The sequence below is a fragment of the Myotis myotis genome, unplaced genomic scaffold (genome assembly GCF_014108235.1).
Source record: "Myotis myotis isolate mMyoMyo1 unplaced genomic scaffold, mMyoMyo1.p scaffold_m19_p_5, whole genome shotgun sequence".
NCBI classification, from domain to species: Eukaryota; Metazoa; Chordata; class Mammalia; order Chiroptera; family Vespertilionidae; genus Myotis; species Myotis myotis.
The window spans coordinates 6,518,501-6,541,228 of NW_023416357.1; the positions used below are offsets into that span (position 1 = coordinate 6,518,501).

General features: G+C 39.5%; 1 protein-coding gene and 1 pseudogene across 3 annotated transcripts in view; one reads left to right on the top strand and one right to left on the bottom strand.

The window, feature by feature from the left end:
* WDR70 (WD repeat domain 70) overlaps positions 1–22,728 on the top strand; it is a 203,020-nt gene that overhangs the window by 91,787 nt on the left and 88,505 nt on the right. The window lies entirely within an intron of this gene.
* Positions 5,991–6,330, bottom strand: LOC118655871 (annotated as a pseudogene).

Below are 22,728 nucleotides of genomic sequence, written 5' to 3' on the forward strand. Positions count from 1 at the left end.
GGCATGTACCTTGGTTGCATGCACATCCCCAGTGGGGGGTGTGCAGGAGACAGCTGATCGATGTTTCTCTCTCATCGGTGTTTCTAATTCTCTATCCCTCTCCCTTCCTCTCTGTAAAAAATCAATAAAATACATTATATATAAAAAAAAAAGAGTCTCACTTCCCAAAGAATTTATTTTTGTTGCTTATTCTTTGATTATATGATGTGGCCAGTCCTGTGGTGGTTACTGCCATCCTGTTTGTATCTATACTATATTAGAGGCCCAGTGCACTGGGGCAGGGGGGAGGGTCCCTCAGCCCAGCCTGTGCCCTCTCGCAGTCTGGGACCCCTCGCTCCTTACCGCCTGCCTGCTCGCTGTTCCTTACCAGTCATCTCATCTCGCTGCTCCTTAGCACTGCCACAGAGGCAGGAGAGGCTCCCACCACTGCTGCTGCGCTTGCCAGCTGTGAGCCCGGCTGAGCGGCGCTCCCCCAGTGTAAATGCACTGACCACCAGGAGGCAGCTCCTGCATTGAGAGTCTGCCCCCTGATGGTCAGTGCACATCATAGCGACCAGTTGTTCTGGTCCTTTTGATCACTTAGGCTTTTATTATATAGATGACAGGTCAGAGGACTGGTTGGAGCATCCCAGTGGGATGTCCTTAGTAACCTGTTTTGGACATGAAAATGTTATTGCAAAAACTAGTTAGTTATTGATTCTGAAAAAAAATTTTTTTTCAATTACTTGGTTGTTCTTGCACTGGTAACTGAAATCTTTAGTTTATATATTTGAATCATAATAAACATACACTATATGGTCTTGATTCACAGCTACATTTTCTTTCAGAGGTCCTTGATGTTAAGCAAATTTACCAGTGTTGGGTGAAATACCCAATGCTTTATTTACTCCATGTTTTCCAATAGAGTACTCTTTTTAACGATTCTTTATTTCACCTTACAATTTAGGTCAGATATAATATCTCTCTTTAATTCCTGGTAATTTTGCTTTTCCCAGGCAGATGCCCTGGGACTGAGGGAAATTATAATAGCAATTGGAGGACTACAGGAAGAGTGGGCTGGGAATTCTTGGAGAGCAGGAACAGTGTAGCCCATTTCCAGGTGATAGTGACTAAATATGAAAGTCAAAGTAAATTCCATTATGTTGGATGTGGGTGTCATTTTCTGATACCATACCACTGCAAGGAGCCACAAATATGGCATTGTGGGAATGCGGGAGCTGGCAAACATAGCCTGTTACTGTAAGGTAGATGCAATGACTGGGGTCAGCCTGTTGTAGAGGATGGGAGCCAACTTCCAGTTGCTGCATATCCAAATTAGTGTTCAGGAGTTCATATCATTGAGGGCTTTCACTGGATTTAATATTTTTACTTTTTTTTTTGAAATGGAATTATGGGTTAGAAGTGAATCATTGAGATTTTGTCTTTAGACACAACTCGAGTAACTTCTGAAAGAAAGTCAGCTTACTTTCATTGACTCTTATATGGGGGGGCGGTACTTGAATTATAGAATGACATGTATGATCAGCCAGCATGAAAAGAAGTTAGCTGATCTTTCAACACAGCAAACATAGTGCATGACCTTTATGAAGTTCATTTTTAAAAAGAAGCTTAACAAAATCACTGAGGTTAATGACCACCCAAGTTGCTGTTGTAATGAATGTCTATGGTACTTGAAGAGCATTGGCAGGGCACTGACCCTGAGTTTACCAAATATGGGCTAGTTGTTCTTCCTAGATAGTTTATGGAGACTAGGACTTTTGTAAAACACTGTTTTCTGTATGAGGGTAATGGCTGATGTTATTGAATGCTTGCTATGTGCCAGATGCATTCTTCTAAACAACGTACTAACCCATTTAATTGTCTCACAAGAAAGGCTGAACAGTTGTAAGACCCTTCCTTTTTTCTTCTTTTCCTCATCTCCTTTTTGTGTAGGAACTGGAACTCATTGCCTTGTTCTGGGGATGTACATTGCCAAAAAGTAGGGGGTGCTGTGGTCTCAGTGATAAGAGAAGTTTCAGTTCGGGGAGAGTTGGTGGTGAGCCTTTGGTGGCTGTATAGTATCAGATGTTAGGCATCTTTCAGTAAGAATTTTATTCCAGTCCCAAGTAATTCTAAATATCTTATTAAATAAACCTATTTTTCATGACTAATCCATACATAAGGGTTGACTATAAAATAATAAATGAGTTATTTAGGTTTGCATTGTGTGAACATCTAATTTAGATTTCTTTCTGGAATTTATTTTGAAATAGATATTTTCAAATAATTTCTAATTATTTTCAACTCTGTTAATATTATCTCTTTAAATATTACTTACGCGCCACGAAGGCCAAGACATTTTGCACTTCTTGTATCCCCTGTGGCCTCTCTCAAAGTTCTAGAAACATGGAATTAACTGATCTAGAAAACTAAGATAAGATTATTTTGGTCAACCTCAAAATTCATATTTTTGAATTCTTTTGGAAATAAAGGCTTCCTAAATGGTATTGGCCCTGAGTTAATAATTACTGAATCTGAGCAATGGGTGCATGAGGGTTTATTCTATTGTTCTATTTTTGGTTATGTTTGAAATTTTCCATAATAAAAGTTCTAAAAAAAAAAAAGAAGAAAGGCTTTCTAACTAGTCAATATCACAGAGATGGCATACACTGTATAAAACAACTGTTTAATTAAAATTGTATAAAATATTTGTATGAGATACATGGTCACGACAGATAAGGTTGACTACCTTGGCGGGGCAATGGATAGCTGGTTCAAGAAGTATTCATTTTTGGCAGCTGTTATGTTGGCATGGTGCTAAAGCTTGTTTTGTTCCCAACAAGGACAGGATCTGCTGTAGGAGGGTCTTGGCAACAGGCCATATCATTTTGAGGGTTATTTTTATAAAGCAGGTCTCATTGTATTGGCAAAGCTTAATCTTCTGGTGGGTAGAATTCTTTTTGTTATAGTCTATCTTATGACATATTTTTTTGGTAGTAAACTAGAAAAGTACTCTCGGTCGATTTAACATACAGATAGCACCCGAAGTTCTAAGTGGATTTGCTGTTTACATATATAAAGTAAATGTGCTAGTGTGGGAAAGGAAAAAACTCACGGATTTGGAGAATTGAGGCTGAAGGAAACCGTGGAAGGAAAAGAGGATCATTTGAAGGACAGGGCAAGCACTTGCATGGGCACCCAAGATACACTGTGGTCTTAGGAACCGTATATGAGTAGATGACACCAAATGCATTTTCAAATTTTCTGTAGTCAAGTGGAAATTTTTCTTTGTTATTTAAAACTAGAGGCCCTGTTCACAAAAATTTGTGCACTCTGGGGGGGGGGGGGGGAGGGCGGGTTCCTCAGCCCGGCCTGTCACCTCTCGCAGTCTGGGACCCCTCGGGGGATGACCACCTGCTGGCTTAGGCCTGCTCCCTGGGGGATTGGGCCTAAGCTGGCAATCAGACAGCCCGGCAGCCCTTGGGGGATGTCCACTTGCCAGCGGGGAGCAGACCTAAGCTGCAGTCGGGCATCCTTAGCACTACTGAGGAGGTGGGAGAGGCTCCCACCACCACCGCTGTACTGGCAGCCGGCAGCCTGGCTTGTGGCTGAGCAGAGCTCCTCCATGTGGGAGCTCACTGACCACCAGAGGGCAGCTCCTGCATTGAGCATCTTCCCCCTGGTGGTCAGTGTGTGTCATAGTGACCAGTCATTCCCAGTCTTTCTGCTGTTAGGGTCAGTTTGCATATTACCCCTGTTACTATATAGGATAGAGGCCTGGTGCACGGGTGGGGGCCGGCTGGTTTGCCCTGAAGGGTGTCCTGGATCAGGGTGGGGGGCCCACTTGGGTGCCTGGCCAGCCTGGGTGAGGGGCTGATGGCTGTTTGCAGCTGGTCACACCCCCTTCAGGGTGGGGGTCCCCACTGGGGTGCCTGGCCAGCCTGGATGAGGGGCTGATGTCTATTTTTAGGCTGCCTGCACCCCCTTTCGGGTGGGGGTCCCCACTGGGGTGCCTGGCCAGTCTGGATGAGGGGCTGAGGGCTGTTTTCAGGCTGGCCAAGCTGGTGACTGAAGCTCCCAGCCTCTCTTTTTTTTCTTTTTTTATTCTGGGATTTATTTACCTTCTATAATTGAAACTTTGTTGCCGCTCCAGCTCCAAGGCCACGGCCTGCTGAAAGCAGGTATCTGGGGTTTGTTTAGCTTCTCTAATTGCATCTTTGTTGCTTAGAGTGGAGCTCAGAGCCCGGCCGCAGCAGGGAGGAAGCTTGCTTCAGCTGCGTGGCTGCCAGCCGCCATCTTGGTTGGGTTAATTTGCATATCCTGCTGATTATCCAATGGGAAGCATAGCAGAGGTATGGTCAATTGCCATGTTTGTCTATTAATTAGATTAGATGACATTCTAGAAAAATTGGAAGACTTAGGTTTAAAACCTACAAGATACTTAATATCTGTGAGGCTCAGTTTCCTCATTGACCATTATGTGGGCATGTTAGATAGTACCAGAGGAAGCTTAGCTCTTTCCTTTTTCTGTCTTGCAAAAAAATTGTGATGCCCCTATTGGTATGGCACGATAAAATATATGATATAAAAAAGCACGCGGTTGTCTGTTTATACTATTAGTTACAGTTTTCACTAATAACTTTTACCTTTTTTTGGAGTATTTCTAAATCATGGTTTTAGAAAAGATGTCTTTCTATTGATGTTGACATTTTTCTAATAATGTTTGTTTTATTTCAAAGGCAGTTAAATGGAGCTCATGTTTTTATGCACAGACATTTGCAGTAACTCATGTAGTTAAAATTTAAATACACCATAAGAATGAACCACTTCATATGACATTTTATATAGTGGCACAGAAGCTGATCTTACAGATCTTGCTCTTTCTTGTTGCCCACTGCTATAGTTTTGGTGGATTTGAAGTGTGTGCAGACAGCTTACAAGTTAAGGAAAAGTTTATCGACTTGCTTGTCAGCACAATTCAGATATACTCATCTGGATACATAAAACTCTGAAGTCTAGATAAAAGTTACAAAGCATTTTACAAACTTGACAAATCAGGCCTTTTAAAATCCCATCTTTCCTTGCTTTGCTGCTTGCTGCAAGGCTGCTTGTGTCGTTAGTAACCAAGCTGGTGAAATAGCTTGGCTGGTGGGCATATTTTGCTGCAGAAGTCATCCCCTTTTGATCTTAACAAGATGAGCTGTGGTCATTTATCGTTCGAGTCTTATCTTGTTGAAAGAAGAACCTTGAGTAGATTTATTTTATTACACATCAGCTTGATGTGTGAAATTACTTATGTTGTCTGTATTTACAGCTGTTAATTCTCAGGAAAACAGGTGTCTATATTATGTAGCTCACTGGAATTTAAATCTTTTTAAAAAAACATGGTTCTGTCAGTATAGCAAACTCTTCAATATTTAGTGTAATTCCTGTGTTTTAGAGTTGTCAGAAGCCTATGGATACAGCTTGTTATAAGTTGCTAGAAGAACTGTTAGAAGCCTGTAGATATTTAGGGCACTAGAGTAACCTTTCAGGGAGGTAATTCCCTAGAAGGTGGTAGGCAGAGCCTCTACAGATAGGAGATGTGAATGTGCTCAGCACATTACCCTGGGATGAATAATTATTTTCCATTTAGAAATGTACATAGGAAATAAAATGTTTAGTATTACCCTTTTTAAAAATATACTTTTATTGATTTTAGAGATGAAGGGAGAGAAAGAGATAGAAACATCAATGATGAGAGAGAATCATTGATTTGCTGCCTCCTGCATGCCCCCTAATGGGGATCGAGCCAGCAATCCCAGGCATGTGCCCTTGACCGCAATCGAACCTGGGACCCTTCAGTCCACAGGCTGACACTCTATCCACTGAGCCAAACTGACTAGGACTAGCATTACCTCTTTTTACAACAACTTTATTGAGCTATAATTCACATACTATGAAATTCATCCCTCTCCCTTTTTTTAAAAACAAGCTCTGGCCAGTTGTATTAAAGAACAATTTTGTATGATCTACTTCTCAGTCTGTTCTGGCGTGCCTCTAATGAGCCAGGATCACCTGGGTCGGTGGTAGCCATGCACACACTGTAGTATTTTCCACTCGCTGTGCCCAGTGCGGTCTGATTGCCACTGTAGTGATAGGCGCCAGTCTTGGCCGACATGGCCTAGTGCTCTGCTCAGGTCTCCTCGAGGCGGGGTGGTTGTTGGCGATGATGAGTGGTTTTGGTTTGCCTTGTCTGATTATTTTCAGAGTCTGCTTGCACCCCAGCTTGTACTGTCCACTTGTCAGAACAAGTTGGAGCCTAGAGTTGGTCGACTCTAGTGACCTTGTCATCTTTTTTGCGGCCACCATCTTTCTGCTTTGGGTGGTCCCCAACCAAGAGCAGCTGCCAAGCTGGCTGGGAGCAAGAAAAAAGTAAAATTTACCCTTTTAATGTATACGTAATTCATTGGCTTTTAGTATATTCACAGAATTGTGCATATAGCTAATTTTTAGGACATTTTTATTGCCTCCAAATGAAACCCTGTACCCATTAGCAGTCACTCCCCATTTTCCCCTTCCCACCTCTCCCCCTCAACCCTGCACCTGCCCCCTGAACTTTCTGAATTTTAATATGATGCATTGAAATAGAAATAAATAATAGTTTAATGCCACTGATCCTTTATATTAATGAAATTATGTAATTAAGTTCTATATCATTAAATGTTTAGAGCAGTGCGTTATTAAGGTTTTATTTTTCTCGAGTTGTAAATAATAGTTTCTCATCACTTCATGTTTTAATTAGGCATGGTAGTAGTATATCTGAGTCTATCTCTTTTTTTGGTTTTGAAAATTTGAGATAAATGTTTCTTTCCTTTAACCCCACCTTGAGATAAATACAATGAACTTGATTGTATTTATCTTTGCTTAGAATATTGTTTCTTCACAGGACAACTAAGTATTTAGTTAGCAGTTATAATAGAAGTAATGTTTAAAGTAACTTAAAATAAACTTTGCACTTTTTCTCAGTCTTAGAAATATGCTATTTCTGCACACAAACAATTGATATTCTTTTATCATGTTGATTTGTTCACTAATGGAAACTCTTAAGGTCCTTGTAAGCTGTGTGACTTTGGGCACCTGACTGTTGAATGACCAGTGGATTAATATTCACAAATATTTGCTTATTACACAAGGTTAGTCCAGTTTTGCCTGGTTTAAATTGGGTTGAGAGTGAGAGACAAAGGGAATGTTTTTTGAAGTTGGCAAGTGAACTGACGGTTCTGTTAGGATAGAGATCTGCTTTGTAGTTCACCTGGGATGAGAACTGTCAGAATTATCCTAAAACTGTTATCATATAAAATTCCAATATGTGTAAGGAGTGAGAGTGGTTGTGAAACTGATTGTATAAGACTTCTGGGGAAAAGACCTTATGTAGGAACATCACTCTAAGGCTTCTCTGACTCTTCTTGGAAGTGATGACAGAACCTGGGGTCTCCAAAAGCAAATGATAGTAGTTCCCAGTGACTATTCCTAGAACAGCTGCTTTTCACTGCCTCTGTAGTAATAAGCAGTGGCAGATACCTTCAACAACTAAGATACTACAAAAACCCACAGGCCGGCCGACCTGCTTGGCTCAGTGGCTAGAACGTCGGCCTGCGGACTGAAGGGTCCTGGATTTGATTCGGTCAAGGGCACATGCCCAGGTTGTGGGCTTGATACCCAGTATCTTTCTCTCCCCTCTCCCTTCCTCTCGGAAATCAATAAAAACATACTAAAAAACCACAACAATACAAAAAACAAAACCCCCAGGCCGAATGGGCACTCCATTCTTGAAGTCATGCCTTAGGTTTCTCCTCTGGATATAAAACCAAAACATTATTTTTGAGTCATAAGTAAACAGAGGACTAAAACATTGCCATTTCTGGATATTAACAAGAGATGCTTGGTGTCTACATCAGTTGGGCAGGTGGAGAATGGGTATCATCATACATGTGGATACCACACTACAACTTTTATTATGGTACACAAAAATACAGCCTGAATTCATGGTCTCGGGAGCATGCTTATCTATAGATACACATGTTAGATTTTATAATAGTACTCAGAGGAAGAATGGGTTTCACTTTACGGAGTTGTGTTCTGCCTACAGAATTTTAAGAATAACTTGTATTACTTGATGCTCCTTTGTGAAATAAATAAATGAAAGCTACACTGTTTAGCTATCACAGAGTAGGCCCTGATAAGAAGCTCTAATAATATAATTAGGTTCTGAGGTATTTTTCATGCTAGATTAGCTTCCATGTTAGTCCCCCAAAGATGCATTGTATTGCTGAGTGTTTCATGTTTTTGTTTTCCACTGAGTTTGAACAGGCCGTTTTGTCCATGCCTATAGAAGACTTTTCATGGCTCCCAGTTATCATGCCTGGCTTGTGTAATTGGGTAGTCATCAGAAAAAAAGGGGGGGGGGGATTTTTTTTTAACCTTTGAAAGTGATATCCTTTTCAGCCTTGGCAGGTCTCAGTGTTCTATCTTTGTCTCTCAAATCCACATCGGAAATGCTAAGAGTTCCCGTACTGGACTTAGGAGAGGTCGTTGTCAGGAGGATCCTGTAGCACTTTTCAGAAATTAGAGGGTCATCCAGCGAAACTAGGCCACATAGTCTCAGGATCAAGTGCACCCATAATATCACTTGGATTTGAAGACCTGCATGCTTTTAAGCTTATCTGTAATTTGGTCTGGTTTCTATTGACCTATTCAAGCCCAGCATAGTTTCTGTGGTTGCTGAAAAAATACTAATATCAGTTTGCAGGTATGAAAGTATTTTTCCATTTTAATCTAATTTTTTTCTAGTAGGTGCCAGGCTTGTGTGTATTTGCCATAAGAATGTCTCATTTAGCCCTTCTCATCCACTCACCTGGCTCCTATGGTACAAGGATACAGTGAGGGATTACATCAGTGTTTTTTGAGAATTTGATCTGTTTGTGGCAGGTGTTTAGGAAGTGAATCCATGGCCTGGTCCTTTTCCTGAATTCTATAAATACAGGTTTTTATGTATATTTAAAAGATGTGACTTGGGCTTAGCTCTTGTTTATTTTAATTGAATTCTTCACCAGTGATACAGTGGACTGTCCCATTACTTTTCAAGTCTGTTGACAGCACTCACAGTGAACAAACAGAATGTTCTGGAGTGAAACACTGATCTCTGAAATCAGTGGGAATGGTACCACAATAAGTTAGTGGTGTAGTAGAAATCTTCTAACCTGCGTTCCTATCATGGAAAGCTTTTACAATACGCGTCTCTGCCTATAACATATTGTTATTTAACTCCTTGCTGAATCAGAATCGTCATTATGAATATTATGTACTGAATGGTACTCACAGGTAGGTGCATGTGTAGGGCCAAATAGTGTGTGGGTGACTGACTGTAAAAAGGATCTTGATTTTTCTCTCTCTGTATCTGTGCTTCTTGCAATGTGACTCTGCAGAGGTAGAGTTTATTTACTTACTTCTCGAATCTGGGCTGACCTTGTAACTTGCTTTGGCTAATAGATATGGCAGAGGTGATGGTGGATCAAAAATGAGGCTAAGCCACAAGAGGTCTTACGGGTTTCTGCGCTTGGAATCCTGTTTAGCTGCCATGAGAATTAGCCTGGGCTGACCTGCTGGCTGAGTCCCCATCACACCTGTCACTGCGTCCAAGAGCCAGCCAACCACAATGTATACGAGGGAGGCCATTCCCGATAAGCCAGCCAGTCTTGGCTGACCTATCAGACTACCGCAAAATCATGAGAAAGCACAAAATGCCACAAAATGGAATTGCCAGTTGACCTGTAGAGTTAAGAATGAGGAATGCTCATTGTTTTAAGCCCTTGGGTTGGAGTAGTTTGTTATGCAACAGTGTCTAACTTGTGTGCATGTTGGTCTTAGAACATGTTTCTTTAGGGGGAAAAGCTTCAGACATCAATTTACTTTCTGGTCAGTTGTTGCTGTCTCAGCAAGTTATCTTGAATGATATTTCTGCAAAATTCGTGAATCAGGGACAAGGCAGCTGATTTCCATTGCTGTTGGCTACTCCCAAGTGTCTGTTGAATAGAATTACCATCTTTCAAATAATTTTTTCATTGTTTTTGTTGTCCTTTTACTCTAGTATTTCACATATTATCTGTTCTGTTGACATTATTAGAAGGGCAACCCGGAGAAGTCCCCTGTCATCATACATCCGTTTTTCAATCTGTGTGCTCAGTGTTTTGATGAAGAATGTTAAGAATTTCCTCTTCATTTGTTTAGTGATAACACAAATAGATTTTGAACATTTATACTATAGAAAAGCACTGTGCCAAGCATGGGCTTTTGTGAGCGAACGGTCTAGGAAAACTGACCAGTAAACAACAAAATACAGTAGTTCCCCCTTATCCACAGTCACTTTCTATGGTTTCATTTACCTGCAGTTTCATTTACCCGAGAGAACTAATGAATGAATCTCAGGGCACGGATATTTGTCCGTTGTGTTCACTGCTGTGTTTCCAGCACCTAGTGTTCCGCCTGTCACTAGAGCCACAATCCATGTTGATTGAATGGAAGGAGAAGGGAGGAAGGGAGAGAAGAAAGGAAGGAAATTTTAAAATATATTCATGACTGGAAGAGCAAAGAAAAGGAACACCCAGAGATTTGATTGTAGTCTGAAAGGAATATTTGAATCTTAGTGTATTAGCGTTTATGTTTCATTGCTGTGAATAATCCAACATGGAGCTTTCAAGGGCCTGGGCACTGCAGTGGAACTGTTGTGGTAGACAGCAGCCTCACAAACAAGTTCCCCAGCATCTTATAGTTCATTCTTCTTTAGAAGATCAACTCTGCTTTGTCTTCATAGTTTCTTCTCTTTTGTATTTCCATAACAATCCATTTTAATTTGCTTGTCCTTGAATTTTCAGATAATATACTTAAAATTATTGGATTTTATTTTATCTCACTGATTCTTTAGAGGCGATGCTTTTCTTCTTGGAAAAGTATTTGCTTCTCAAGAATTCTTATCTTACCTGTTGTATGCCCAAGATAGTATATAACTTTGTAAAGGTATGGATATGACAATATCTCTAGAAACTCAAATAATCCTGATAGCAACATATGTCCTAGTGAAACTGCTTTGTAAGTTTATTATCTCTTTAATGAGTTCATTTAATTTTCTCGCTGCCCTGCTTTTAATTTCCCACTCACCACATGTGAGACAGATTAATGTAGTTTATTTAGAGGCCTTATTGCCAAGCAGCCAGGGAAAGCTTCTTTGCTTACATTCTGGTTCACCCCCTTTGTCTTTGGCCAACCGCTCAGCCCCTGTGGTGTCCCATCTGCTTAGCACACCCCGGCTGTGGCTCATTTCCATTCATCTGGGTCAGGAAGTAAGGGGACCTTTAAGTCAGCCTGGGTATCACCGGCCAGAGCTGTGGGTCCAGCACAGTTAAAGACTGGAAACTTTTGCTTTGTTTTTCCTAGGAACTGATACAATTACTCTCGTGACTATGAATTTATATTTTCTTTCTGAAATGCCCCTCACTGAATTCTAGAAGTTCTAACTTTCAGAATATAGAAGCACTCACCTCAGAGGACTAGCCTGTTGCCACACTCCCCATGACTTAATCGCTCTTCACATTAAATTCTCATCATCACACTGGTGATTTTTTTTGCTCTTTGGCTGATGACTTGACTCAGTTTTTCTTTGAGAGTCTAAATTGGTCTAGGGCAGATCCTACTTTGGGAAGTAGAAAGAATTAAATTTTCTCCTGGCTCTGTAGCTAATATACCCATGAATTAGGAAAATAACTTAAAAAAAAATACACACACTCCAATTACCAACATTCAAAAATAGCACTATTTATTTTTTCTGTTGGTTTGTTAATTCATCTATTTAGTTTTATGCATCTTATATCATTCGAACAAATAGTTCAAAGAAGCTCAAAATAATAATAGTAACACACATTATAAAAAAGAAAAAAAGCATCCAAGACCATGAGAAAGTAAGGGTGAAGGGATAAGGTTAGTTCACAAAAAATTATTAGGAGCTGGTTTTGTTACACAGTGGGTAAAGTTAGGTTGTAGATTTAGTTCGAAACTTGCAAATAAGCAGAGCAAAGATGGAGACATGCTCAGTTGAGAGTCCCAGAGTCCTCAAGATGAAAACATAGAGGTTTTCTTTTCCAAAGAGCATAAAAGATAAAAGTTTTCCAGAGGCCTCATACAGATTGCACTGGTTGACGTAGACAGCATCCTTTCAATAAACACAGCAGTAAATTTACCGTAATTGGGTATTTACTGTACACAAGACACTATGCTAAGTGCTTTATGTATATTTTCATAATCAATTCCTTAAAATAACTGTGAAGTAATTATTTCAGAGGAGGAAACAGGCTCTGAGAGGCTGACTTGTCCACAGTCATGGAAAGAGGGGAGAGAGGGTTTAAACAGGCAAATCTGACTTCATTGTCCTCACCCTTATTTATTTTTCTGGACTCTACTCCTGTTACTATTTTTTTGTTGCACCCTTCAATGTAAGTCAAGGGCAGAACCAAAACATGTAATTCAAGAAAAATCATTCTCAGAAGGGACCATGCAATGCAGTCTAATTCTATAGCCAGCTCTCTGAAGATCCTCCTTGGGCCAGGGGTAAGATTTGGATGACCTACAGCCATGTTCTTAACCTTCTTGAATCTCTTTGATGATGTAGGGGAAGTTACAGACATTTTCTTCAAAAGGTTCACATATGAATTCTCATAGACAGCGCAAGACCTCCCCACAAAAACAATCTAAGATGTAGAGTCGAGTGGCCATGAGCTCTGATAAGTGTTAGGTGTGCTAAATGGGAAGAAATTCTTTTGCATTAACTGGCTGTTCAATATTAGATGGCTTATCCCCTCTTAAGTCATAGGCCAGTCATAAGCCAGTTCTATCTTCTCAAATTTCACTATATTCTAAATTCCAGATCTCATGTAAAGGCTGTAGGGCCAGAGAGCATTTGGGGAGTTGCTGAGTTTCAGCCTCTGTTTTCAGCATGGGCTGCCCTGGTGTGTGACACTTCTCTGGCGTGGTCCCCAGCAGTGCCTTTTCTCAGCCACCCTGCTCCTGGTGGCAAAATGCTACTTCGTTCCCCCTGCCCTGCTGATCCTAGTAGTTCATAGCCCCTGTGCAATCTTTTAAACTATGTGTGGTGAGTTTTAAAATGTTTCCTGGATTCACCTTATTTATTTCCCTGTTTGATCTTGGTGCATCAGCTGCTGCTGATCTGTCTATATGTTCTTTCTCCTCCCCTCCACACAGAAAATCTATCCCCTCACTGTATTTTTAAAGAGTGTCGAACAGGCTTATCCAGGGGGAACTGCCTGCTTGTGAACACGTATGATAGGTCTGGAAGTACAGGGCAGTGAAGGATGGGGAACAGAAGACAGGTGTTTAATAAATGGGATTCCTCATCCTTGTGTCCTTGTCAAAGTGTTTTCTTATTGATATCTTCATTGGAAGAGAAAAATTGTTACTTATTTTATTGAATAGTGAGGACTTCATGTCTGTAACATAATATATTTTATAACCGAGATTTTCAAAGTCACTGCTTTTCTCTAAAAGATGCAAAATACAAATACTACTCAGCCTTATTTTGCATTAGCTTAATAAATACGGAAATTTTGCAGTATTCTTTCTCAGGTAAAAGTATTACTCAAACCATCAATATGTATGGCATCCAAAATTATTGTGTCCTTACCTGTGTTCATGGGTTCATGTGGTGACTGAAGCTTGAGTAGGTAGTAGGCATGGCAATTGATTATTCCACTTATGTGAATATTGACATTTGTTACTTCACCCTTTTGCGCTTTAGTTTTCCTCTGTAAAGTAGAGATAATAGGATTTTCTTCATAGAGTTGTAAGGATTAAGTGATAGAGTGCTTAGAATAGTGCTATTTTCATTATGAGCACATACATATCAGCTATTATGATTATTAGTTCATATCTTAGCTTTAATTCAGATTATTAGTTCAGTATTCAGAATTCATTAGCAAACACATCTTGACAGTCATGATTTCTGGAAATAATCCTGCAAGTACAAGAGCTCGGCTGTGGATGACTTAGTTAGAGATATGGAAAAGGTTCACTATTTTTAGTATAAACTTCTCAAGTAATGTTGACTTCACTGCTCAACTCTATGACTTGATTAACATTGTTTAACTTTTAGGTCAGGAAAAACCATTCTCTTTCAAGAGAAGAATATTTATCTCATTTTCAAATTCGCACTGAATCACTCTTGGCACATACATTTTATCTTTTAGAATCTGTTTTGCAGATGTGGAGCCCGCTGCTGTAAGACTTGCTGGTTGAGTGAAAGTTTCATATATACATTGCATTTCAGAGACATTAAAAAAAAGAATAAAGCTGCAATCTTGGAGAATAATGGCTCCATCCTTCAGTGGCTTGTTGGAAAGCCTGCCTGCACCTGCTAATATCCCAGGAGAAGTTGGTCCAGAAATACTACTGAGCCCTGGCAGCACCCGGGTAAAGGGTGGGTGGAGGCAGATTTCTATAAGATTCGTCATACCCACCTTTTCCTGTGCTGGCTTCCCTAATCTCTCTCCCTTTCCCCCGTATCTCCTCCTTTTCCACCTCTACCCACTGCGCTCTGTCTTGCTCTTGTCAGGAGGTAGTAATTACTTCCTAACATAAATTAAAACAGTCATCTGTAATTATAGACACATTACACTTTTCTCCTCGTTTTAAGGCCAAGTTCACATATGATTTCTTATCTTGATATGTGTTGTAAGAGTAATTCCGTGAGTTACTTGCTTTATGCCCCAGGTGGATTCATGGTGAATTTCCTGCTCCCCATCAAGTATACATAGAAAGGCAGCTGGAGAATTATAGAATCCTCCGGCCTGTTCTCAGTGCCCTCTCCACTAGAGCTGATTTCCATCAATGACCTCTTCCTGTTCACTTTCAGTTGGTCAGGAATAGGCCCTATTAGAAGTACTTGATCTTTCCGATTTCAATTTCATTTTCTATTTTCTCAGATTCTCCCTTTATGTTAATAACAGCATCATTCTCCTTTGTCCAGGACCTGTGTCAGTGACACTGTCTTTCTCTCTTCTTGGTTCCATACTCTGCAGCCACGGGCCAAGCTCTTTTACTGGAGCACCAGTCCAGGCTGACTTTGGGGCACACCACATCTTCTATACAATTTCTAGGATTCATGTGCAGAATCTCAACTCTCCCCCAAATAAACACATCTCTGGAATCATTTCCATATCTTTCCAGATGAGCTACCTCTTCCTTTTCTCTGGGTGCTGCCTCATGACCTGATGACATTTCCCCCCAGTTTTTCTCCTCCATTAGATTATGTGTTGGAGAACAGGCTCCTTTGTATCCCCAAGTATCTACCAAGATAGCTCGCCTACAAAAAGTATTTAATATATACCAAGTATGTGTTGAATTGTGGCCCTGTGGCTTATTGCTTGTATGTTATTTTCACCAACCAAGCTGTGATTTCTGGGGAGGCAGAGGCCCTGTCCTACTCAATCTTTGTTTCCTCAGAGCCAGGAACAGTGCTCATGATTTTGAAAAGTGTTTTGGAGCAAATGCTTTTTTTTAATTGATATTTTTTAGAGAGAGGAAGGGGAGACACACACACACACACACACACACACACACACACACACACACACACAAAGAGAGAATTAGAGATAGAGATAGAGAGAGAGAGTGAGAGAAAGATGTGAGAGATACATGAGCGAAATATTGATCGATTGCTTCCCACAGATGCCCTAACCAGGGATTGGAACTGCAACCTTGGTATGTGCCCTGATTTGTAATCGAGCCTGCCACCTTTTAGTGTATGGGACAATGCTCCAACCAACTGAGCCACACCATCCAGGGCTAGAGCAAATTATTTTGAAGAATATTTTAGGAGAACTCAAGAGTAGAGCAGTACTGAGAGATAGATAGATAATGATATGTATGATAAAAATGTATGTATTTAATTATATATATTTAATTATATACATGGGCTATAGGATTTTAATTTTATTAAAAGCCTATTATGTGTGCAAAACAATGCTAGGTATTGAGAGAATAAAAGGAGTCAAAATGGGTATCTGTGGATGGTTTGAATTGGCATTGTAGAAGGTAAGGTGTATGGAGGTCTCTATTCATTCTTTTGAAATACTTGTGAAGAATTTTTGCCATGAGTCTGAGCAGAACCATTCTCAGCATCTCTGTGGGCGTTCTCTTAAAACACTCTGGTGCATTTCCCATGAGCTTCATGTAGGTTAAAATAAAAGGGGTTAAAGGGAAAAAAAGGAACCTACTGCCTCAACATATTTGGTTATACATCTGAGTTTTCCCTTCCCTCCCTCCCTCCTTCTCTCTTTTCCCCTTCCTGTACTTAAGGTCACTTATTGAGATATAAATACATATATTATATATTTATAATACACAACTTTTAAGGAGTACAACATCTGACATCTGGTATAGAGGGTTTTAAAAATATATATATATTTTTATTGATTTCAGAGAGGAAGGGAGAGGGAGAGAGATAGACATGTCAATAATGAAAGAGAATCATTGATTCGTTGCCTCCTGCACACCCCCTACTGGGGATCCAGCCTGCAACCCGGGCATTTACCCTTACCAGGAATTGAACTGTGACCTCCTGGTTTGTAGGTTGATGCCCAACCACTGAGCCATACCAGCTTGGCTAGAGGTGTTTTTTTTTTTTTTAATTTAAATTTTTTTTTTTTTAAATTCTTTATTGTTTAAAGTATTACATATGAATCCTTTTCCCCCATTGACCTCTCCCCGCTCATTACCACTCCCCCAGCACATGCCCACACCCTCCCTACTGACCGTGTCCATGGATTATGCTTATATGCATGCATACAAGTCCTTTGGTTGATCTCTCACATCCCCCCCCCCCAACCTGGAAAAAATTACCCTTGCACCCACTGCCTTCTCCCTGAGGTTGGATGGTCTGTTCGATGCTTCTGTGTCTCTGGATCTATTTTAATTCATCAGTTTATGTTGTTTATTATATTACGTATCTGAGTGAGATCATGTGATATTTATCTTTCTCTGACTGGCTTATTTTGCTTAGCATAATGCTCTCCAGTTCCATCCATGCTGCTGCAAATGGTAAGAATTCCTTTTTTTTATAGCAGCGTAGTATTCCATTGTGTAGATGCACCACAGTTTTCTAATCCACTCATCTGCTGATGGGCATTTAGGCTGTTTCCAAATCTTAGCTATTGTAAATTGTGCTGCTATGAACATAGGGGTGCATATACCCTTTCTGATTGGTGTTTCTGGTTTCTTGGGATACATTCCTAGAAGTGGGATCACTGGGTCAAATGGGAGTTCCATTTTTAAATTTTTGAGAAAAGGCTATACTGTTGTTTGATTTGTTGGTGATAGCCATTCTGACAGGTGTGAGATGGTACCTCATTGTCGTTTTGAATTGCATCTCTCGGACGATTAGTGACTTTGAGCATGTTTTCACATGTCTCTTGGCTTTCTGAATGTCCTCTTTTGAAAAGTGTCTATTTAGGTCCTTTGCCCATTTTTTGATTGGGTTGTTTGTCTTTCTTTTTTCTTTTTTTTTTTAATATATTTTATTGATTTTTTTACAGAGAGGAAGGGAGACAGATAGAGAGTAAGAAACATCGATGAGAAAGAAACATTGATCAGCTGCCTCCTACACATCTCCCACTGGGGATGTGCCCGCAACCCAGGTACATGCCCTTGACCGGAATCGAACCTGGGACCTTTCAGTCCGCAAGCTGACGCTCTATCCGCTGAGCCAAACCGGTTCAGCTGTTTGTCTTTCTTTTGTTAAGGTGTATGAGTTCCCTGTAAATGTTGGAGATTAAACCCTATCGGAGATAACATTGGCAAATATGTTCTCCCAAGCAGTGGGCTTTTTTGTTGTTTTGTTGATGGTTTCTTTTGCTGTGCAGAAGCTTTTTATTTGATGTAGTCCCATTTGTTCATTTTCTCCTTAGTGTCCATTGTCCTGGGCTAGAGTTTTAATTGAATGTTGGTAGGAACCTGTTGAGTCTTCACCTGCAGTGGTCCAGGAGGTCACTTGGACTAGCACTCTGTGTCATTCAGGACTCTTCACTTCTTAATCTATACACCAGGCCCTGATCTCGTGTCTTGTGTGACTTAATGAAATAAAAGTTTTAAAAAGTGTTTTGTAAAGAGCTTTATGTTATTTGGTTTGTAAGAGCACGGAGTAATTTTTGTCTAATAAGAATATTGGTATATATTTTAAATTGGGAATTTTTTCTACTTCCATTTAATGGACTTCTTCATCTGAGGTTTCCTAAAGTGGCCCTCAGAAATGTTTAATTACTGATGGTCATTCTAGGAATTTAATGAGACTTTCGGCTATAGAGATTCCAGCTGAAACTAGAAGAGACTGGGGGCAGTTAAAGGATGTTTAGTATATTTACAGAGTTGTGCAACCATCTAATTTACAACATTTCTATCACCCCAAAAGGAAACCATCTTCAGTCGTTCCCCATGCTTACCCCCGTCGTAGGCAACCACTAATCTGCTTTCTGTCTATATATTTGCCTCATATGGACATTTCAGATAAATGGGATCATATAATATGTGGCCTTTTGTGTCTAGCTTCTTTAACTTAGCAGAATGTAGTTTGAGGTTCATCCATGTGACAGTGGGTAGTGGGTTGAATGGCAGCTCCCCAAAAGATATTTCCATATCAAATTCCTGGAACCTGTGAACGGTTCCCTGCTTGGGAAGGATCTTGGCAGAGAGATCTTATCCAGGTGGGCCCTAAACACAGTGCCAGTATTCTTACAGGAGATGGAACAGGAGAAGACACACAGCGAAGGCCACGTAAAGATCGAGGCAGAGCTTGCAGTGACGTGATGAGAAGCCAAGGAAGCCAAGCCCTGCTGACAGGCACCAGAAGCTGGAAGAGGCAGGAGGGTTGTCCCATAGAGCCTGGAAGTGTGAAAGAATAAATTTCTGTTGTTTGAGGCCACCCAGTTTGTAGTTATTTGTTATGGCAGCCTCAGTTACATGTGTGTGTATTACTTTTTTTTATTGCCAGTTTTCCATTGTATGGCAGCTTGGTATTTTGTTTATCCATCCATCACTTAATGTACATTGGGGCTATTATGTACAATGCATCTTGGAACTTCATGTTAAAGTCGTTGCATGGGGAGATGTTTTCAGTTCTCTTGGGTGGATACCTAGGAGTGGAATTGCTAAGTCATGTAGTGAATCTGCATTATAAAACTGCCAAACTGTTCTCCAAAGCGGTTCTACCATTTTACATTCCTACCAATAATGTATGAGGGTTCCAGGCTCTTCCTCACCAACACTTACTGTTGTCTATCTTTTTATTATACTAGTAGCTATCCAGTGGGTATAAAGTGTTATTACATTGTAATTTTGATTTGCATTTATTTTCGTAATAATAGGTAATGTCAAATATCTTTTCATGAGCTTAATGGGCATTTGTGTACATTCTTTAGTGAAACTTGTATTTAAATCTTTTGCCCATTTAAAAAATTGCATCACTTAGCTTTTTATTAAATTATGCAAGTTCTTTAGATATTCTAGATAACCATTCCATTATCATTATATTATTTATAAATATTTCCTCCAAGTCTATGTCTTGTCTTTAAACTTTCTTCATTGTATCTTTTGAAGCAGATAAATTTTTAATTTTGACAATATCCAACTTATCTTTTTTTTTTTAATCATTTGTGCTTCTGATGCTGCATCTAAGAAAGCATTCCCTAATCCAAGGTCATGTTTTAAGAGTTTTACCTCTATATCTATGGTCCATTTTAAGTTAATATTTGTATGATGTGAAGTAAAGACCACATTCACCTTTTTTGCATATAGATATCTAGTTGTATCGGCCACATTTTTTGAAACACACACACGCGCGCACACACACACACACGCATTCTTTTTCCATTGAATTGTTATGGTATCTGTTGAAAATCAGTTGGCCATAATGTAAGAGCACAAGTGGTATTTATTGTAGCATTCATTCCCTACTCTGATGCTAGATTTCAGAGGGCCTAATTTTCGTAATTGTAAGTTTATAGCATTAGTACCAAATCTGTTTCTTTTAAGTGCGACTGTATTCTTATTGCAATTACTCAGTGGGTGCATGAGAATTATGTATGTTTATAAAGATTATTGTGGGTTTATATTGAAGCTAGATTATTTCCCCCATTTTTGTGGAACCTTAAGATCTTAGTATTTGGGCATTTTTGAAAAGAAGTTTGTCTTGTTGGATTTGTTCTGCCAAGAGAGCCAGCCAGTTTCAGACTGCTCCACCGCTCACGCTGCTTGTGTAGCCTTTCGAGGAGAAATTAAACCAAGATCTCTTAAGTGATTTCCATGCAAAATTAATGCTTCCCTTGACTTCTGCCAAATGCTGTGATGCATTTATGCAGCAGATGCCAGAAAGTTTAGAACTTGTATTTGGAAAGAATTCAGAATTTTAAGACAGAAAGCATTTGTGCCTGGGGCAATATAACGACCCACCTGTGTTTTTTCTTGTCTTCTGGGTGTTTTCATTGTGTTTCCAGAAAGGCCCAGGCAGATACTTCTTCTATTTTCAAATCATTTTTATAAAACAGTTTTAATTTTACAAGACCAGATCTCCCTTCAAGTTTCAAAATATGTGTTCTTTAACATAAAATGTTTTGACAGATACCTACTGGCCTTGTACTTTAGCATCCATTTTTGAAGACAAAGACTCAGAGAATCAGAGCCATAAAATATAGTGTAATTAGTCACCATCAGATTCTGCCTAAATTTATATTTCGTACATTTATATGCCACATTAGCTGCTTTCTTTTCTTCTGTTATTTGATAACCAGCTCAACCTGCTACTATACAATTGAAATAAATGGTACATACTTAGTGTTGGGTTTATTAGCTTTAATATCTTATTTATGGTCTGAGAGGAAGAGAGAAAGGAGCTAGTATTTATTGAGTGCCTACTGTGTTCCAAGTGCTGTCCTGGACACGTTTACATCCCTAATCTCATTTAATCCTCATAACTCCTCATTGTGGCAGTGTTATTCCAGTTTTAGAGATGAAGAACATTAAACAAGCATGATAATGACAATGATATTTGTGTGTGGTCTTTCATATCATAATTCTAAAGTATCAGCTGACTTTTAGAGATGTTCAGTTATAAAAAAGGAGAAACCATAATAATTTATCCTCCCGGTTGCAGAGCTGACTGTAGAAAGAAAAGGCACACAAGTTATTTCTCAATGTTTTGCGCATATTAACTGTGGGAGGCATAGTGACCTGAGATAGGAGACAAGTAAGCAAGACAGAATATGTTCAGCAAGGGTAAGGTTTGAATATTCAGATACAAATGTTACAAAACAGTGGATATTTACATGCAGAAAAAGTACCACATATAAAACAGCCCAAGTGCCCATCAGTAGATGAGCGGGTACATTTACAAAGTGGAATACTTTGTGGCTGTAAAAAAGAAGGAGCTCCTACCCTTTGTGTCAGCATGGAGGGACCTGGAGATTATTATGCTAATAAGCAAAACAAGCTGGTGGAGAACGACAGCTATCACATGATCTCACTCCTATGTGGAATCTAATGAATAAAATAAACTGATGAGCAAAATAGGTCCAGAGGCATATATATATGCATGGAACAGACTGACAAATCTCAGTGGGAAGTGGGGAGGGGACAGGAAGAGATTAACCAAAGAACTTATATACATGTATGCATAACCCCTGGACACAGACAATAGTGTGGGGAAGGCTTGGGGTAGGGTGTATGTATGTAAATTTGTTCATAAAATTCTTTTCTTATCCTTTTAATGTTGTTAAGCTCTATAATGATATCCTCTCTTTCATTCAATATTTGATATTGTCTACATTGCTGTTTGTTTTTTTCCCATCAATTTTGCTAGCGATTTGTTAATTTTATTGAACTTCTCAGAGAGCCAGCTTTTGGCTTCTCCACTGTTTTTCTGTTTTCTATTTTATTCCTTTGTACTCTCATTTTTATTATATCCTTCCTTCTGCTTGCTTTGGATTTAATTTTCTCTATTTTTAGTTTCTTAAGGTTGAATGGTAGGTCATTGATTTGAGGTATTTTTTTCTAATATGTACAGTTAATGCTGTATTTCTCTCTGTGTCCTGTAGTAACTGAATACCATGAATTTTGATATACTATATTTTAAAATCTGTTGTATTCTGTTCCCACCCTAGCTCTAGACTGCTGTTGCTTGTTACTTAGTGAAAACTCAGGGGCTGACAGCTTTGTTTTTACTCCTCCCCAAGAGGCATGAGGTCTTTGCCTGGGACGTAGAGCAGGCCATCATTCTTTGTTAATGACCTGTTTTTTTCAGTGTGCTTTCTAGTGTATGTTACAAAATGGTGCATTAATACATTTAAGTAATTCAGAAAGTAATGTGTGTATGTAGGTGGTGTAGTTTTACTGATCAGAGTGTATCAGTCAGGACTGTGTGGAGGCCACTGCCTTAGAGGGTCAGAACGAATCTAATAGATGTGAAGTAGAATTTGCCATTTGCTCTTTGATTTGACAACATGGTTCACCTTATTGCAGAGAGTAACCTCATTTATAACTGGAGAATGTTTCACAGAGCACATTTCATTTAAAAATATTTATTACATTTATATGCTTAAAAGTTGAAGCAGTCTATATGGGCATTTTGTGTTTTGAACTCCCTTCTTTTTGGTACATGAC